The following is an 18,705-nucleotide window of genomic DNA, read 5'->3' as shown; positions in this document are numbered from 1 at the left end:
GGTGCATCCCAGAAAGTGTTCCTCCTATCACATTTCTTGGGCTCCAGGCTATTTGGCCAACAAATGGAGGAGCCCATGAAGTGGTCTGCAGACGACCATAACATCATCATTCCTCTGCGATCCACTCCTCGCAGGATGTTTGTCAGGAGGCTGAGAGCTTCCCAAAGTACACAGGGCAGGCATCCCATTTGAGGTATGGCGTGTTGCGGGGGTTAGGGGGGGTCACAGGAGACAGGGCCTGGTCACCACAGCCTCTCCCTCAACATCTAATCACTTCAGAAGTCCTGTCTATAAGGAACCTGAAGACCGGCCAGAGTAGTGGAGCACCTGCTCACATTTTCGAAGATATGGTAAGAATCAATCCCCAATGCATGGGTGATCAAAGAAATTCAGGAGGACGATGCCACAGGCTTTTCCACCCCTCCTCCATCGTCAGGTTCCATCAATACACGGGAGCCCCAGAATCTGCACAAGTCCCAGACGATGCTGTGCATGGCAGAGCTACTCAAGAAGAATTAACATAATCCATGTTATATGTCCTCCAGCAGGGACAGGCAGGTTATCCCGTCGCATGGGGAGAATTCAGACCAGCTCTGGATCTGGAGTAACTAAACCCCTTAATAGCATAGCATAGCATAGGTTCAAGGAGGTCAGCTCTTCTATTAACCAGATTTGAAGTGTCTTTGTTTGCCAGAAAGACCTGGGGGGTTACATGACTATTCCTTGTTCCCAGTGCTCCGGATAAGATTTTGAAGTGGGAGTATGTTACCCACAATTTTTTTAAAGTTGAGAGTTAAACAGTAAGTCCCATTCCTAATGGGAGTATTTTTTATAAGTGAATAAAAATGTTTTGACTGTAAAAACAGAAATGCTTTGTGATGAATATTTCTTTGCGCCTAGTTATTCATGTACATACAAAGATACATGTTTACTTCTTCGACCAGACAGTGATAATAATAGTTTGCTTCTGTGGCACTATACGTTCTACTGGTGCAAACACACCCATGCAGCTGTGAAGGCAGGAGCAATGGCACCAGATGGGATGATGTTTACCTATTGTTGAGAGCATTTTTACTCCCTATTTTCCATTTTGTGAGATTTTGCCTATTTTTAGGGAGTAAAAGTGGCTGATGAACCCTGTATCTACAAGGCTGTGTGTCCCTCTTTGTGTGTGTCAGAGGAAGTTGCCATCTTGGGCCACTATTTGCCTGTATTCTAGTACTAGGGTCTGGACTCACCCTGAAACCAGTTCTGATCGACATATGCAAAGGCCTGTCTGGAATGGTGTGTCTTCATTCCTTTCTGTGGAAGACATTTCCAGAATGTATGTGTGAGCTTGGAGGGATGACCTGACATTGGCTGACCACCACCAGCTTGAATGATTCTTGGTGTGTTTGAGTGTTGCGTTCCCTCACTGCCTCCGGAGGGGGATAACAGCAGACACACTTTCCTATTCATCTCTTCTGCTGCTGGTACTGTGTACCTACGCTCAGGGAAGACTTGGCGTTCGAGGAAGGACCGAAACTCTGCACCAGCACCCTTTGATGCTCCAAAGTAACAGAAGGAAAAGCTCTGCTTCTCCAGATGGCCAGAAGGCACCCTCTGCAATGCTTCTTTCCCCTCATCTGCTGGAGACAATTGGATCACAGATCCTACTTGAAGGCCTCATCTCCAAGAAGCTCCTGACAGTGCCTGCCTCACCAGACCCAGAAGTGGGTACCCTTTCACTGCCAGGACTCCACAGATTGTCTGTGTTAAACTGACCAGAAAATCCTCTGCAAAGGACACAGTGCAAGCACCCTGGTTTCATCGCCTTTGGCTGGAAAACTCCAGGGGCCTACGCTGCACCCGATCCTGCAACTTCACCACTGAAATCTCCTCCCGGTCCTGCTTCTGTGGATGCATCCTCTCAGTCATGACTTCTTTAACCTTTGTTCAACATTTGTTCTTCCTTGGGGTCTCATTAAGGCAGCCCCAACCTCCGATGCAGAATCCGGAGCTCTAGGACAACATGGGAACTCTGAATCGATGACTACTACTGACCACAGCCGACTCATATTTCCGCTCCTTCGAATCCAACACACGACCCGGGAATCACCACTTCAATAACTGTCCTTCCCAAGGGCCTTGGGGGTCACTCCTGCACCGATCAGAGGCATTGCTAGGGGGGGCAAAGGGGGCTATAGCCCCTGGTCTTTTGGTTGTAGCCCCGGATAGAATCTTAGGAGCTACAACCAAAAGGCTAGCTAGCCCCCAGTCCCGACACTTCCGACATCAGCGTAGCCCCGGGTCTTTTCCAGACATAGCAACACCCCTGGCACCGATGTATTGTCACTTGAACCCTCAGTTGTCGCAGAACAACGTGCGCAGTATCCACCTCTGAATACCTCCAAATGTCTGAGCAGAGGCTCTTTTTCTGTTAGAGGGTATTGCTCTCTTGACTCTTTGGTGCTGTTGGAGAGTCTTTTCTTCATCCCTGGCTCTATTCTTCGCTCCCAAAGGTGTCCTGTGGGACTCCCTCCACTGGAACTCCAGGAATTGCACATCGGGGCACCTTTGCACCTTTGCGTCCTTGCCCGCTTGGGACCCTCGCAATCGCTGATCACGTGTGTTCTGCACCCCTTCCATTCTTGGCTACACTCGTGCCTGCACGTCCTCCGCCCACTTAGTTCCCTCGCAATCCATGATCTCGTGTGCTTCACGCAGGGTCGGATTGGCCCATCTGCCACTCGGCCCATGGCCAGGCCAAAATCATGTACAGTCCCTGCAGCCCGGTTTCTGGCCACGCCTGGGCCAGTTTGAAAAAAAGAAAAAAAAAGTTTGAAAAAATAAAACCTTTTTCATCTCAGCCTTTCATCCTTCTGAGGTCGATAAACGAGTTCCAACATAGGTTGGGTGATATTGTATGCATATTTGTTCTATAAAAAAGTGCTTCAGCGTCACTGCTATACAATATCATATTATCATTTGGCCTTGGACGTCTGCTTGGATTCACAGTAATTTGACCATATGGATCTATACAGACAGATATAAATGCTACATATTGTGATCCATTCCTGTACAATGCTATTTGATGCCACTTCCTGTTTTATCAAGGGGTGAAAGGTCGTGTTTCATCACTTCCCCCATGTCACTTTTAGGTGGGGTCAAATGGCATCACTTCCAGTGATGTCATCAGAGGTCAAGGGTCGCGAGGCGAGGAGGAGGCCACTTTTTTGAGGCGAGGGCTGGGCTACTTTTTCTTTAGTGTTTGGGCCTATTTCTTGTTCCAGTCCGACCCTGCCAGCAGGGCCCCAGCTCAGTCCCACTTTTTGGAGACTGCCAGGGCCCAGCCCTGTCTGGCCCTGGCCCACTTAAAGCACTGGGTACTGGACTGTTGAGCATGGACGCAACAAGAGCTGAAAGGCTATGACTCTAAGGTGATGTTGGGTGTCTAAACAGGAATACGGTTGTAACTCAAGAAATAGAGCGCTAAGCAGATGCGCCGAGGAAAGGCTTTGTGTTAGGAATCATGTGTTAGTCTTTGAGGGAGCTGTAAATATTGTGTAAATGTATCGATACTATGATGTTAAGGGCAGAATATAGACGGTGGTAGATTGACGTTCGATTTCATCCTCCATTTCAGGGGTCTGCAACCTTTGTCCCTCCAGCCCCTTTGGACTACAACTCCCATCGGCCTTATCTACCATAGCCAGTGGAGAGGGCTCATGGGAATTGTAGTCCACCACATCTGGAGAGCCACAGCTTGTGGGCGCCGGCCCTATATCAAAAGTCCAGGAGGAATCACCAAATCGTTCTTTTTTTTTTATTCGATTTAAAGTTTGTTAAAAATATTATATAACCGGGCACTTTTATTCAAACAGCTTTTGGGCCCTTGATTAGAAAATGATATTAATATATATTCCTTCTGAAAAAAATATACTGCTGTCCCCCATATTGGTGCGGCTGACTCTTCGAGTTTTTTTTTTTTTTAGATATGCTTTGTTTTTAAACCTGCTGCTCCCCGTTTCCTCTCCCGGTTGCTTGCTCCTTCGCTCCCCCTAATTGTTAGATCACGCGCCCACCCCTCCAACTCGCACTGCCACTATGGCTTGTAAAGCACTCAGTTGCTTCTGGACGCCAGGTCCATACACAATAAATACATCAATAATGATAACACAAGGATCTACGGTGTATTGTTCTGTTTTAAGGTGCTCCGTGAATGTAGAGGTGCGTCTTATGATTAATAAAATACGGTCCAATAGGGGGTATCTTGTAATTGCATTGAACATGTTAGCATCGAATGCATATATGGGGGTGGTAAAGAGTTAATTTTCGGTGTGGTGTCTTTTTTAGGGGAAAAAAACAGGGGGCTGGGGGGGGGGGGGGAGACCTGAAAAAAACAAAATGCATTCGATTCTAAAATTTTCGATACAAAGTTTTCGATGCAATTACCCTAAACCATAAAATACAACTTGGAAGAAACTACGAGCCCCAGAATGCACAGGGCTGTGCCCTGAGCCTGCCGGAGAAGATGAAATCAGCAGGACACTGCTGACCGGCTGCGGGGCGGGTGGGCTTGGTGTCACTTGAACGCCTGTATGCTCCGGGCGCAGCCTCCTGCTCGTCATCTGCAAGTGCTGAGGCTTCCTGTGCGAGGAGCCTTATATTACAGCACGTCCCCGCCCGCAGCATCAAAGGACGGCAAAGGGGGCCTGCTGGAGGGCAGGGCGTGGGCACCGACATGGGCACACGAGGCGACACTGAGGCAGTTCCCCGTAATGAGGTACACATTTTATTAATTTTTGGGGCTTTTCGGTTTGCCTGACTATGTGCAGTTTCCCCGGGGTTGGCTTCTTTGGGTTAAAGCGCCTCGCACCATGTGGGCGTCCGTCCTGTGTGGGCGCTATGGTCACCGCGGAACCGTGCCGTGGGGTCTCCTCGTCATTGTAATGTGTAGCTTTGTATGTCGCCGGCGTGTATCAGAGATTATAGGGTTAAAGAAGAATGCTTCATATTAAACGGATACTGTCCCTTGTTACCCCGGGAAGCCGCAGAAATCCGTATTTAATTTATTCGTGGCATAATGGACCGGAAAACACAGTACACTGCACACGCTGCTGCGTTCGTCTGGCTTGGGCTGGGGGTCTCCCGCGTGTGTGTGGGGGGTGAGGGGGGGCAGATAGTGAGGGACTTGCATTGTGTTTGTAATAGTGGGTGGCTGGCACAGAGTGCAGCTGAGTACTGGCTGTGTGGTGTTTCTGGCTATTTAAGAACATACCGGCCAATATGCGGGGACACCCACTGAAGCTTTTGCCATTTGACTTAAACTGAGGCACGTGTTGGAAACCCCTCCGTTTTTCGCCCCTGCCGGCTTTGAATTTGGCAGGTATGGTTCTGATCACGTGCTAGACTGAAATCCGGGGTGGTTCCCGTGCACAGATGGGTGAACTCGTGGCCGTGTTTTATTAACATTTTCTTAAAGGTGTGACAGTCTATTTTTGCTTTGTATCAGATGGAGTGAGTGGGTAGGCGAGTGAGTGAATGTTTTTGTGACTCAGTGGGGTGAATTGCTGGCTAGGCAGGTGAGTATCGGAGGAATTAGATTAGATGGATAGGCAAGTGCGTATATGAGGAATGAGTGATTTGGTGGCTAGACAGGTGAGCATATGAGGAATGAGTGATTTGGTGGCTAGGCAGGTGAGTATATGAGGAATGAATGATTTGGTGGCTAGGCGGGTCAGCATATGAGGAATGAATGATTTGGTGGCTAGGCATGTGTGTATACGAGGAATGAGTGATTTGGTGGCTAGGCAGGTGAGCATATGAGGAATTAGTGATTTGGTGGCCCAGCAGGTGAGCATACGAGGAATCGGTGATTTGGTGGCTACGCAGGTGAGTATATGAGGAATGAGTGAGTTGGTGGCTAGGCAGGCAAGCATATGAGGAATTAATTATTTGGTGGCTAGGCAGGTGAGTATATGAGGAATACGTGCTTTGTTGCTAGGCAGGTGAGTATGTAAGGAATGAGTGGTTTGGTGGCTAGGCAGGTGAGCATATGAGGAATTAATGATTTGGTGGCTAGGCAGGTGAGCATAAGAGGAATTAGTGATTTGATAGATAGCCAGTTGAGTATATGAGGAATGCATGATTTGATGGATAGGCAGGTGAGTATATGAGGAATGAGTGATTTGGTGGCTAGGCAGGTGAGCATATGAGGAATAACTGATTTGGTGGTTAGGCAGGTCAACATATGAGGAATTAGTGGTTTGGTGGCTAGGCAGGTCAGTATATGAGGAGTGTGTGATTTGGGGGCTAGGCAGGTGAGCATTTGAGGAATGGGCGATTTGGTGGCCAGGCAGGGGAGTATATGAGGAATGAGTAATTTGGTAGCTAGGCAGGTTAGCATATGAGGAATGAGTGATTTGGTAGCTAGGCAGGTGAGCATTTGAGGAATTAGTGATTGGTGACTAGGTAGGTGAGTATTTGAGGAATGACTGATTTGGTTGCTAGGCAGTTGAGTATATGAGGAATGAATAATTTGGTGGTTAGGCAGGTGAGCATATGAGGAGTGATTGATTTGGTGGCTAGGCAGGTAAGTATATGAGGAATGGGTGATTTGGTGCCTAGGCAGGTGAGCATATGAAGAAGGAGTGATTTGGTGGCTAGGCAGGTGAGCATATGAGGAATGAGTGATTTGATGGATAGGCAGGTCAGTATATGAGGAATGAGTGATTTGACGGATGGGCAGTGAGCATATGAGGAATGTGTGATTAGGTGGCTGGATAGGTGGGCATATGAGGAATGAGTGATTGGATGGATAGGCGGGTGAGTATATGAGAAATTAGTGAATTGATGGATAGGCAGGTGAGTATATGAGGAATGAGTGGTTTGGTGGCTAGGCAGGTGAGCATATGAGGAATTTATGATTTGGTGATATATATGAGGAATGAGTGATTTTGTGCCTAGGCAGGTGAGCATATGAGGAATTAGTGATTTGATGGATAGGCAGGTGAGTATATGAGGAATGAGCGGTTTGGTGGCTGCGCAGGTGAGCATATGAGGAATGATTGATTAGGTGGTTAGGCAGGTCAGCATATGAGGAATGAGTGATTTGGTGGCTAGGCAGGTCAGTATGTGAGGAGTGTGTGATTTGGGGGCTAGGCAGTTGAGCATTTGAGGAATGAATGATTTGGTAGCTAAGCTGGTGAGTATAGAGGAATTAGTGATTTGGTAGCTAGGCAGGTGAGCATTTGAGGAATGGGCGTTTTGCTGGCCAGGCAGGTGAGTATATGAGGAATGAGGATTTGGTAGCTAGGCATGTGAGCATATGAGGAATGAGTGATTTGGTAGCTAGGCAGGTGAGCATTTGAGGAATTAGTGATTGGTGGCTAGGTAGGTGAGTATTTGAGGAATGACTGATTTTGTTGCTAGGCAGTTGAGTATATGAGGATTGAATGATTTGGTGGATAGGCAGGTGCGTATATGAGGAATGAGTGATTTCGTGGCTAGGCAGGTGAGTATATGAGGAATGGGTGATTTGGTGCCTAGGCAGGTGAGCATATGAGGAATGAGTGATTTGGTGGCTAGGCAGGTGACCATATGAGAAATTAGTGATTTGATGGATAGGCAGGTCAGTTTATGAGGAATGAGTGATTTGACGGATGGGCAGTGAGCATATGAGGAATGAGTGATTTGGTGGCTGGGTAGGTGGGCATATGAGGAATTAGTGATTTGATGGCTGGGTAGGTGGGCATATGAGGAATGAGTGATTGGATGGCTAGGCAGGTGAGTATATGAGGAATGAGTGGTTTGGTGGCTAGGAAGGTGAGCATATGAGGAATTAGTGATTTGATGGATAGGCAGGAGAGTATATGAGGAATGCATGATTTGATGGATAGGCAGGTGAGCATATAAGGAATGAGCGATTTGGTGGCTACGCAGGTGAGCATATGAGGAATGGGTGATTAGGTGGTTAGGCAGGTGAGCATTTGAGGAATTAATGATTTGGTAGCTAAGCAGGTGAGTATAGAGGAATGAGTGATTTGGTAGCTAGGCAGGTGAACATATGAGGAATGGGTGATTTGGTGGCTAGCCAGGTGAGCATATGACGAATCAGTGATTAGGTGACTAGGCAGGTGAGCATTTGAGGAATGGGCGGTTTGGTGGCCAGGCAGGTGAGTATATGAGGAATGAGTGATTTGGTAGCTAGGCAGGTGAGCATATGAGGAATGAGTGGTTTGGTGGCTAGGCAGGTGAGCATTTGAGGAATTAGTGATTGGTGACTAGGTAGGTGAGTATTTGAGGAATGAGTGATTTGGTTGCTAGGCAGTTGGGTATATGAGGAATGAATGATTTGGTGGCTAGGCAGGTAAGTATCTGAGGAATGAGTGATTTTGTGGCTAGGCAGGGGAGCATATGAGGAGTGATTGATTTGGTGGCTAGGCAGGTGAGTATATGAGGAATGGGTGATTTGGTGCCTAGGCAGGTGAGCATGTGAGGATTGAGTGATTTTGTTGGCTAGGCAGGTGAGCATATGAGGAATGAGTGTTTTGATGGATAGGCAGGTCAGTATATGAGGAATGAGTGATTTGGTGGCTAGTTAGGTGGGCATATGAGAAATTAGTGATTTGATGGCTGGGTAGGTGGGCATATGAGGAATGGGTGATTGGATGGCTAGGCAGGTGGGCATATGAGGAATGAGTGATTTGATGGATAGGTAGGTGAGTATATGAGGAATGAGTGGTTTGGTGGCTAGGCAGGTGAGCATATGAGTAATGAATGATTTGGTGATATATGAGGAATGAGTGATTTGGTGCCTAGGCAGGTGAGCATATGAGGAATTAGTGATTTGATGGATAGGCAGGGGAGTATATGAGGAATGAGTGATTTGGTGCCTAGGCAGGTGAGCATATGAGGAATTAGTGATTTGGTGGTGGTGGCTAGACAGGTGACCATATGAGAAATGAGTGATTTGATGGATAGGCAGGTCAGTTTATGAGGAATGAGTGATTTGACGGATGGGCAGTGAGCATATGAGGAATGAGTGATTTGGTGGCTGGGTAGGTGGGCATATGAGGAATTAGTGATTTGATGGCTGGGTAGGTGGGCATATGAGGAATGAGTGATTGGATGGCTAGGCAGGTGAGTATATGAGGAATGAGTGGTTTGGTGGCTAGGAAGGTGAGCATATGAGGAATTAGTGATTTGATGGATAGGCAGGAGAGTATATGAGGAATGCATGATTTGATGGATAGGCAGGTGAGCATATAAGGAATGAGCGATTTGGTGGCTACGCAGGTGAGCATATGAGGAATGGGTGATTAGGTGGTTAGGCAGGTCAGCACATGAGGAATGAGTGATTTGGTGGCTAGGCAGGTCAGTATATGAGGAGTGTGTGATTTGGGGGCTAGGCAGGTGAGCATTTGAGGAATGAATGATTTGGTAGCTAAGCAGGTGAGTATAGAGGAATGAGTGATTTGGTAGCTAGGCAGGTGAACATATGAGGAATGGGTGATTTGGTGGCTAGCCAGGTGAGCATATGACGAATCAGTGATTAGGTGGCTAGGCAGGTGAGCATTTGAGGAATGGGCGGTTTGGTGGCCAGGCAGGTGAGTATATGAGGAATGAGTGATTTGGTAGCTAGCAGGTGAGCATATGAGGAATCAGTGGTTTGGTGGCTAGGCAGGTGAGCATTTGAGGAATTAGTGATTGGTGACTAGGTAGGTGAGTATTTGAGGAATGAGTGATTTGGTTGCTAGGCAGTTGGGTATATGAGGAATGAATGATTTGGTGGCTAGGCAGGTAAGTATCTGAGGAAATAGTGATTTGATGGATAGGCAGGTAAGTATCTGAGGAATGAGTGATTTTGTGGCTAGGCAGGGGAGCATATGAGGAGTGATTGATTTGGTGGCTAGGCAGGTGAGTATATGAGGAATGGGTGATTTGGTGCCTAGGCAGGTGAGCATATGAGGAATGAATGATTTGGTGATGTATGAGGAAGGAGTGATTTTGTGGCTAGGCAGGTGAGCATATGAGGAATGAGTGATTTGGTGGCTAAGCATGTGAGCATATGAGGAATTAATGATTTGGTGATGTATGAGGAAGGAGTGATTTTGTGGCTAGGCAGGTGAGCATATGAGGAATGAGTGATTTGATGGATAGGCAGTTCAGTATATGTGGAATGAGTGATTTGGTGGCTGGGTAGGTGGGCATATGAGGAATGAGTGATTTGATGGATAGGCAGGTCAGTATATGTGGAATGAGTGATTTGGTGGCTGAGTAGGTGGGCATATGAGGAATGAGTGATTGGATGGCTAGGCAGGTGGGCATATGAGGAATGAGTGATTTGATGGATAGGCAGGTGAGTATATGAGGAATGCGTGATTTGGTGAGTTCGTGAATGAGTAAGCTGGGGTGCAATTGAGGGGTGAGTTTGGTACCGGATGAGTGTGCTGGGTTACACTGATGACATACGTGATGTGAGTGCATTAGTCAGTGAGTTTGTGATGTGAAGGGCGTGAGTCAGTGGTGGGTTAGAGGAGGCGTGTGGGAAACTGTGCATGTTCTCCAGTTCACACTTGAAGGCAGAGCCACGGGTACATGTGTGGAATGATTGTGTGCGTGTGTGTGTGAGAGAGAGAGAGAGCAGACGTCTCTTAGCACCCACCCACGCTCCGTGGCTCCACGTTCACTCACGTATCCCTTTGCGGTGAGAAAAGGCCGAGCTTTTCTTTCTGCCCCGGGTGAAAGGCCTGGCGTGTTCGGGGGCCGCCTGCCCTGAAGCGCCTCACGCCTCACCGCTGCCTCCTGGCCCACTCACTTTAGGTTTGGTTTCAGTTGCCATCATGCATGAACTGCCGGACGTCCTCTGGGTGGGGGTGTGCGACGTGATGGTGGAATTTAAGCAGTCATTTCTTTCATTTAGCACCCAAGCCCCAGGGGGTAAGGAAGCGTGTCACACAGAAGTCCACGTCTTTCATTCAATACAAAGGAAAGCTTTAGGCGGCAAAGAGGGCGAGTGGTGCAGCTAAGCAGTAGCTTGGAAGTCGAGGGAGAGTTATCTTGCTTGAGTTTTCTAGTGGTGCCCTAGTACACTCCCAGGGGCACAGGAGGGGTCAAGGGTCACCCTAACGAAGAGGGGGTGCTTTTTGATTTGGACAGAAAAAAGGGCATTGTCTGTGTCGAGGAGCGGGCGACTGGGAAGCAGAGAGAATACGCGACTTCCGGTTTGTGCTTTGGTCTAGCTGAGCTTCACCACTGCTTGAATGGGCGCCTCTAATGGCGGAGGTTGGTGGGGTAGTAACATGTTTTTAGGGTTAACGCTTAATGTCTGATGCACAGGGTTTTGAATTTGCTGCAACCCCATCTACAAACTCCAAAGCATTGGAGAGAAGTCATTAATATTATTATTGCATTCATTGAGCCAGGCCCGAGCTTCGAGAAGCGACAGAGCGCTCTGGAAGTCTTCAGGAGAAGCACGCAGTGAGGAAAGCAGGGATAGAGGGGAACAGGGAGCTAATAACACGAGTGCGAGAGGGTGGGCAATATGGCAGCAAGGCATGTACAAGCAGTGACGTAGCACAACATTTGGGGGTCCCCCTGCAAGCCTTGCTGAGGGCTCTGCATGCTCAGCAACAAATCACAGGTCGCGCCACACTCTGGGCTGCCCTAAACTACCACCCCAACTGCGAAAGTCAGCCATGCAGCCCAGAATTACCTCCATGTGCCTCTTCCTCGTCCCAGTACTTACCTTGCCTGATAGGTAAGTACTGGGATTAGGAAGAGCAGGATTAGGAGTAAGGGAGAACCCAGGTAACTAAGTCAGGCACTACATCCTCGTCCCGCTACCCCGTCCCTTTCCTTGTGTATGAGGCAACGTGCCTCATACACAAGTACTGTGACGATGAAGAGTATGACTTTGAGGGTGTTACATGTCTTTATAACAACATATTTTATAAAGAATGCACATATACCGAAAACTTTGCAATGGCAAACAACACATTTTTTGTATTTGGGGGACCCTCCCCCAAACCCCCGTTTCCTGCACCTAAAAACCAACCCCAACCATTTCCCCACAATACTTAACCCTTTACCACATACATTTTCGCTATGGTTTGTTGTTGTAACATTTTCGGTATACGTGCATGTCTGCATAACATTTTCGTTATAAAGACTGGACACCGACTACCAACTAGGAGTAATGAAGATTAGCAGTAAGTAATCACAGCATTCACCATACACTCACAAACGCACACCCAGTCACGTATAACTGGAACACTTCAAGAAGGTTCTGACCAGAATACAGTCACTGGGGTTGACCCTTCACCGTGAGGAATAGAGTTCTTTGGCTTTATCTTCCAAAAAGGAAGACTGTCGGCTGACCCAGCCAATGTGAGGGACATACAGGAGGCGTAGGCGCCAGAATACATTTCTGAAGTAAGGAGCTTCCTAGGAACGGTCATTTACTCTGGCCGTTTCATTGAAAACCTGGCAACCAAGGGTGGACTGGCCAATAGGGAACTCTGGAGATTTCCCGGTAAGTCTCTGCAACCTGGGCCTCTTTTGTGTGGTATTTCTAGATTTCCCCATAGCAAAATGGTTTGGCTTTCTGAAAATGTGTAATATCGGGGACACTTTAAGAAAATTATTTCCAGGGCCTCTTTTGGTTCCCAGTTCACCCTTGCTGGCAACACCCTTTGAGCTCCTCTGCAACCTTCCAAAACTGGCCATAATGTGGAGATGCACAGCTCTAGAACAGAAATCGTTTGACGATATCAAGGCGGCCATGTCAAAAGATAGTACCATGGCTTTCTTCGACCCAAGGAAAAACACAGAAATCATAGTCGAAGCCAGCCCGTTCGGCCTAGGGGCCATACTCATGCAAGACAACCAAAAAGGTACCCGCGCACTGTTGCTTAAGCCAGCAGGGCTCTCTCCCCAACAGAACAGAGGTACTCCCAAATTGAGCGAGAAGGGCTGGCGGTTCTGTGGGGGTGTCATCATTTCCACATGTATATTTACGGGAAACGAGTCCGTGTGGTTACAGACTACAAGCCATTACTGCCTATCATGACGGGAGGGTCTGCAAATCCACCACCGCGATTTGAGAAATGGCTACTCACACTTTGTATAACGTCAACTTGGTATATAGGCCAGGATAAAAGAACGCTGCTAACTACCCGTCCAGGCACTCGCAGGCCAAAAGCAAGGCTGCACAAGAGGATGTCACAGAGGCAGAGGAATATGTGAAGATGAGCACAGATGGGACAATCCCAAAGTCCATGGACGTTAATGACCTCATAACAGCGTCAAAAAACGATGACTGTTTCCAACTCCAACAAGAGGCAGTTAAAGCCAGTCCTGGAAAACACAGGGAACAGGACCCAGGAAGTCAAGACAACGCTAGAACTATGGAAAGTGAGACATGGACTGACATTTACATACGACGGTCTCCTCCTGGGAAGCATTCACATGGTGGTACCCACTGAACTAACGGAAGGGGCAATCGCCATGGCACACCAAGGAACCTTGAAAATGAACGAAAAGCTGCCTCAGGATCAAAGTCTAGTTCCCCACCTGGAACTAAGGTGGGCAAATTCCTATGAGCCTACAAAGGGTGCCAAGCAGCTGCCCCCAAAGTAAAGGAACCTGTCATGCAGTGCATGGCAAGGAGCGAGCAACCTTGGGAGAGTGTCCACATGGACTTTGGATCCACTCAGCAAGACTCAAATTTCCTTGTGATGGGGGGCCAATGGTTTTGCTATCCGAAGGACAGTTCATACCCTCCGTAGCCCAGCACGATGCAGTGCCAGCAATGGAAACAACGTTTGCCACCCACGGGTTCCCCAGGTCAGTGTGTTCGGACAATGGACCGCCATTTCAGTGCTCGAGCCCGGCAGAGTTCCGAGCCGGAAGGGGAATCCAACATCGGAAATCCCTCCAGCCTGGCCTTGTGCAAACGGAGAGGCAGAGCGTTTTATGCGCACTTTGAATAAGGCCTTCGGACTAGCGCAGGGCCAAGGGCTGTGTGAGCGAAGAGGGCTCTTCCAGTTCATGCTCGAGTACAGACCCAACCCACACTGCTCCACAGGAGATGCTCCAGCAGAATCCTTTTGCCAGAGGTGTGCCTGCACTTTTCTCCCCAAACTGGAAGGGAGAACTCCGACAATAAGAAAGTCTGCACTCAGAGAGAGACTCTCACCAGAAGGGAGAATGCATATCCAGGACTACAAGAACATGAGCTCGCCCTAGGCGACATAGTTTTAGTGTGAATCCGACACCCAACAGGGAAAGGCTCTCTCATACACGAGCCAACACCACTCACGATAGTTTGGGTAAAGGGATCACAAGTGACGGCGACAGATGACCTCTGGCGAGTGACCAGGAACTCAAACTTCTTCCGCAGACTTTCCGGGCCACACCAGCGGCATCCAGGGTGCTATGGACATGGAGCAGATGGTCCAGCCCGCCATTCAGAGATGAGTGATGCTGAAGACGACGACCTGGAGTGGCAATGCCAGCAGGGGGCAGGAGAGCAGACATCCCATGGTCAGGATGAGCAGGTAGGAGATATCCCATGTGCCGAAACTGAGCACCGCTACCCAGCCCGCGAGCTGAGAGTGCCGCCTGCATATTTAAGAGACTATGACCTGGGCACATGAACAACGGCAGGTTACTGAGCTGATGCAAAACGTTGTTCTCCCACAGACATTCCAAAGCTATGCCACTGTTTCAAGTACAATGATAATTCCATGGTTTCTTGTTGTTCGTACATAGGTTTGATCTGACATGTTGTCAGCAAAGTTTTGTTCTTATAAAGAAATGGGAGGAGTGTAGTATATGGTGACTGCACAGCGTGACGTTGCCCGTCAGGACGTGCAAGCCAATAAATACGGCCCGCTTGGCGTGCTTGGATACCAGAGCGGGGACCTGCTAAGACCACATCAGTGTGCGTGTCTCAATGCTACGCTGCACTGCGCACCGCAAGCAGGCCTCCTCTGCCCACATAAGGGGGGTGGGGGTGGAGCTGGGAAGCACCCATGAGATCAGGAAGCAAAATGGTAAAAGGGTGAGAGCAAAGAGAGGGCCCGTCACAACACCTGTTGGTTATTTTTTACACCCTGGGGCATAGTGACAATTTTTTTGGAGACAGAGTTGTGGGGCACTGAGTGGCTGTCCTATTTCCACTTGTTTTCCCGAACCGCCTTCAAAAACCTCCTGGATTTACATCCGCACGGCATTTCCATGCTGGCTTAAAACCAATGGATTCCTAAGCAGTGCCCTGTTTTTAGCTTGCTGCAAGCAGGCGGGCTCCTCATATCAATGCTTGCCCGACAGCGAGTAAAGAGTATTCCGCCCGTTTATACACGGTTTGCCGTGCGTAGTGGAATTGTCGGAAATTGCACCCAGAGGGACCGTTTTGGTGTGAAAGTGGGAATGCAGAGGATCCGTGCAATCCACTCTTTACTTAGAGTGTGGCCCTGCGCCTGTAAGAAGTGCACACATGCCCTGTTTATTAGAATTCTTATGCAGTGCGCCACACGCCCGCGGGCCTCAGGGCGCACACAAAAAACACAAAGCAGGAAAAGACAACATCGTGAAGGATTAAATCAGAGTGGACCGAAATGTCAGGGGACGAGGCAGAGGGCAACTAATCAGGAGACTGATTGAACAGCATTGTCTTAAGTCCCTTTTTAAAATCCAAAGTCGAAGAAATGGATCGAAAAGTCAGCGGAAGGGAATTCCAGGCAGTCAGGCCGCGCACATCAAAGCTCAGACCACCCCGTTGTGCAGTTATGGAGCCTCGATCTGTTCTGATTTATAAGAAATAGGCAACAAGCAACTTAAGTGGCCTGCAGGGGAGGAGCATGAGGTGGGGGGAACACACGATTGTCTTCCTCACGGCACACGTGATATGTAAACCAAGAAAGCCCTGCCGGTGTCGTCCTTTGCACCTGCATTCCGTCCTTTTGGGGCAGGTGCAGTCTGCACCACTGCCGTGCACTGCACTTGGACCCTGTGTTCTCTATGAGGCCAATGCAGTTTTGTTGGGGTGTCTGCCTCCGCGGGAAGTCTTGCTGGAGTACGTTGGTACCGCCGGCCCTTTCGAAAGCTCCCTGCTTCCCCTTTAGGCCGCTTTAATGTGCAACACCAAAACCACAGTTTGGAAACATTGAAACAATATCTTGACATTCGGGTTTTGAGCCCAGGTCCTTTCTAGAAAATAGTGTCGTTGACGGAGGCTGCTGACCCTTTCTCAAAAATCCCACTGCTTTTGTGCTAATTTACTTTCAAAGGTACCAACTGTTGAGAACTGCTGAAGAACCTCAGAGGCAAGGAGCTCAGTTCCCATACCATTGTTTACAGAAAACCAAAGAGGGACCGGGGGATCCCCTGAACCAGTGCTCCAGCTACTGGAGACGTCTGCAGCTGGCATTCCATTTCTGTGCGGGGGTGATGTGGCCTAGCAGTTCAAGTTGGACAGCTAGGGGCTTGGGTGAGTCCTGGTCGCCACATTGTGAAAGGGCTTGAGATGGGCCAGCAAGTGTGACAGGAAAAGCACTCGTTCCAAGGGCTGGAACGGGTGGTAATGGCCCGGCGGGCCTAGCAAAGCGAGGACGTTTAACGAGGGCCTGGGACCTTAGCACCCGTTCCAGCACTTGGAGAGGGTGCTTAGCGCTATTAGCACCCGCCCAATGGGCTGGGATGGGGCTAATTTAAACTATTTTTGTTCCATGAATGGGTCGCCTTGCAGCATTCCGTTCACGGAACGAAGAGACTGTTCAAAGATGGCCACCATGGAATGTGAAGGTGGGGCTCCATACAGAGCCCCTCTTCCATTTCCATGGCGGCCAAAGCAAAGCAGAGCGAAAGGCACAGGAGCAGGTAGCTGGGATTGCGGCACTCGCTGCAATAAGGCAAGTGGTAAGGGAGTAATTCAAAAGAAAGGGAACACATGGTGGCGGAAAGATGGCGGGCAGACAAAGCAGCCGTTAGGCATCTTGGAACGTGGGCTGAGATCGCCAGCTTCAGCCCGTGTTCCTAGGCTCCTGATTGGTTGGCTCCCGCACAGAGGGCATCTATGGAAATGCTTGTGATAACCCTTCTTATGACATGTCCTCTGATTGCCATTCCATTCATTCTTAGCTCATTTATTCAGTTAGAAAATGGAACCAAACATTTCTGACCATCACATACAGTGCTGAAGCATTCCCAAAGGACTTGTCTCATTCATTGCCATGGCATGTGCTTGGACTGGGATTACCCTGAGCAAAATAAGGAGAAACTTCTTTTTTTCTCTCTGAATACAACTGTCGTGACAATGAAGAACTAGTCATTTCCTGGGTTTTATTTGAAAATAAATCCAGTTGTCTTCCCGTGGCTGTGTAGACGACGAACATTGTGCTTCCTGGAAGCCGCGTGCTGTGCAGCGCTGTCTCAACTCTACCATTGGTCCAGGACTGCCGCTTTGTGTGGTGTTAGCAACCCGCGCTGTGCAATGCAAGGGGTGCAAACATATTTTGTGACTGACACCAAACTCTCAGTTTCCCTAACCCTAACCCTAACCCTAATGAACATGCACACAGGCCTGCACTAGCCCCCAAAGGGGCTTATTACAAGTATGGTGGAGCGGGACCAAGTGCCGGTAACGGATTACTGACACTTTCCCACACCGCCAAACTAATAGTATGTCCCTCGCGGTAAATCCTCCAACTCTCTGCTGAAAATCGGCAACATTGGCAGTAATTCCACCATAAAAGCCCAGTGGACTCTAAGAAAATGGGGATTAACTCTGCCACCGCCACTTTTAATCCAGCGTTAATTCCACCGGAACAAGTGGCACTAACGATAATTCTATTGGGCAATATTCCATTGGATTTACCACCAGAATACCACCCAACTCATAACGAGGCCCTTTATGGCTTAACTGGTGCAGCCGAAACTAACCTGTCTGCTGAAAATGGGTTCCGGCATGCGGAACATCACCACCCAATGACAACTTGAAAAAACATGAGCACGCGCACATCTAGGCAACAGTATTTCCTGGCTTGCCAGTGGCAACTTTTCAGCTAGCAACCCTAACGCAACCCCACCCGTTCTATCTTGCAGGATGCAAATCTGGGCTAGGCGACCCACATATGGCTCCAACATTTCTGGGTTACGGTTAGAGAGGTGTCTCAACTGGCCACGGTGTGGTCGCAGACCTGCTCACAGAGTGATCCGCTGGTTCCTGGCCTGATCCTTGCCTCTTTGAATGTTGAATTAGGCTGGCAGGGACCCATGTCGGCTCCTGGCTGGTCGCTCCAATCTTCTGATATCTCCTGGGTATCATTGTCTTCATCTACAGCCACGCATGGGTCTCTGTGCCCATGTTCATGCAACCCTGTACATCGAGGGGAGGGGTCATTATGGCATGAGGTAATGACCCCTCGGCCAAGTTATAGTGTGAGGGGAAGCTGAGGTCCATAATTTGGGGAGTGGTTGTTATCTCAAGCAATAATGACTGCCCCCATGGTCTATAAGGGGTTAACACACAATGGCATCAGCAATATAGGTTTTGGAGTTAAGGTTACGTAAAGAACGTTAGTTTAATAGTGAGTGAAGTAAATACACAAAACGTGTTAGTAAATGAAGTGTGGTTTCATTTTGTAATATTTAATTGTAAACAAGGTTGAAGTGGTACAGTTTCCGCATGCGATTGCAAACGTCAACCGCTTTTCTATA

The 18,705-nt window shown here is 48.6% G+C and overlaps 1 protein-coding gene across 2 annotated transcripts in view; it reads left to right on the top strand.

Annotated features, from left to right (window-relative positions):
• The first annotated feature begins 4,562 nt into the window (after positions 1-4,562).
• Positions 4,563-18,705, top strand: part of GPR132 (G protein-coupled receptor 132) — a 100,026-nt gene continuing 85,883 nt past the window's right edge. For both annotated transcript variants that reach the window (XM_069638196.1, XM_069638195.1), the window contains exon 1: positions 4,563-4,765. The gene's annotated coding sequence lies outside the window, so the exon portion shown is untranslated. The remainder of the gene's footprint in view (positions 4,766-18,705) is intronic.

The sequence above is a fragment of the Ambystoma mexicanum genome, chromosome 14, assembly GCF_040938575.1.
Source record: "Ambystoma mexicanum isolate Mex_15411 chromosome 14, UKY_AmexF1_1, whole genome shotgun sequence".
In the NCBI taxonomy this organism is placed as follows: domain Eukaryota; kingdom Metazoa; phylum Chordata; class Amphibia; order Caudata; family Ambystomatidae; genus Ambystoma; species Ambystoma mexicanum.
The sequence above is the reverse complement of the archived record's forward strand: the minus strand, read 5'-3'. Positions and strand labels throughout refer to the sequence as shown.